Source organism: Acomys minous (genome assembly GCF_964271855.1).
Source record: "Acomys minous genome assembly, chromosome: 13".
NCBI lineage: Eukaryota > Metazoa > Chordata > Mammalia > Rodentia > Muridae > Acomys > Acomys minous.
Genome location: NC_140495.1, coordinates 18,048,509 through 18,049,244, shown reverse-complemented (window position 1 = coordinate 18,049,244; position 736 = coordinate 18,048,509).

Here is a 736-nt window from a genome sequence, read left to right as displayed (position 1 = left end):
GTCATGAGGGTAATGCAAATCGAAACAACTCTGAGATTCCATTTTACACCCGTCAGAATGGCTAAGATCAAAAACTCAAGTGATAGCACATGCTGGTAAGGATGTGGAGAAAGGGGAACACTCCTCCATTGCTGATGGAGTGCAAACTTGTACAACCACTTTGGAAATCAATCTGGTATGTTCACAGAAAATTTGGAATAGTGCTACCTCTAGACCCAGCTATACCACTCCTGGGCATATACCTAAAAAAACGCTCCACAAGGACATGTGTTCAACTATGTTCATAGCAACCTTATGCGTAACAGCCAGAATCTGGAAACAACCTAGGTGTCCTTCATCCGAAGAATGGATAAAGAAACCGTAGTACATTTACACAATGGAATACAACTCAGCTATTAAAAACATGCACGTCTTGAAATTTGCAGGCAAATGGATGGAACTAGGAAAGATCAATCTCAGGGCTGCTCTTAACCAATATAAAATTGCCAAAGTGTTACTTAGCACAGTGAATTGTCCCACCATGGGCATTACTGGAGATTAATCCTCTTTATTTAACTTCCTAAGAAGGGCTGATCTTTCCTTGTCTCGATCTTCCAAAATTTAAAACCCAAGTATGTTCTCTCCTACCACTAAGGAGTTGTCTATCACCCAACCAATTGGCATTGTAGGGCCATTTGGAGACGGAACCATAGTTAAGGGGATTGAGTCTCCGCCCGGAAAGTATTGAGAAACGGAC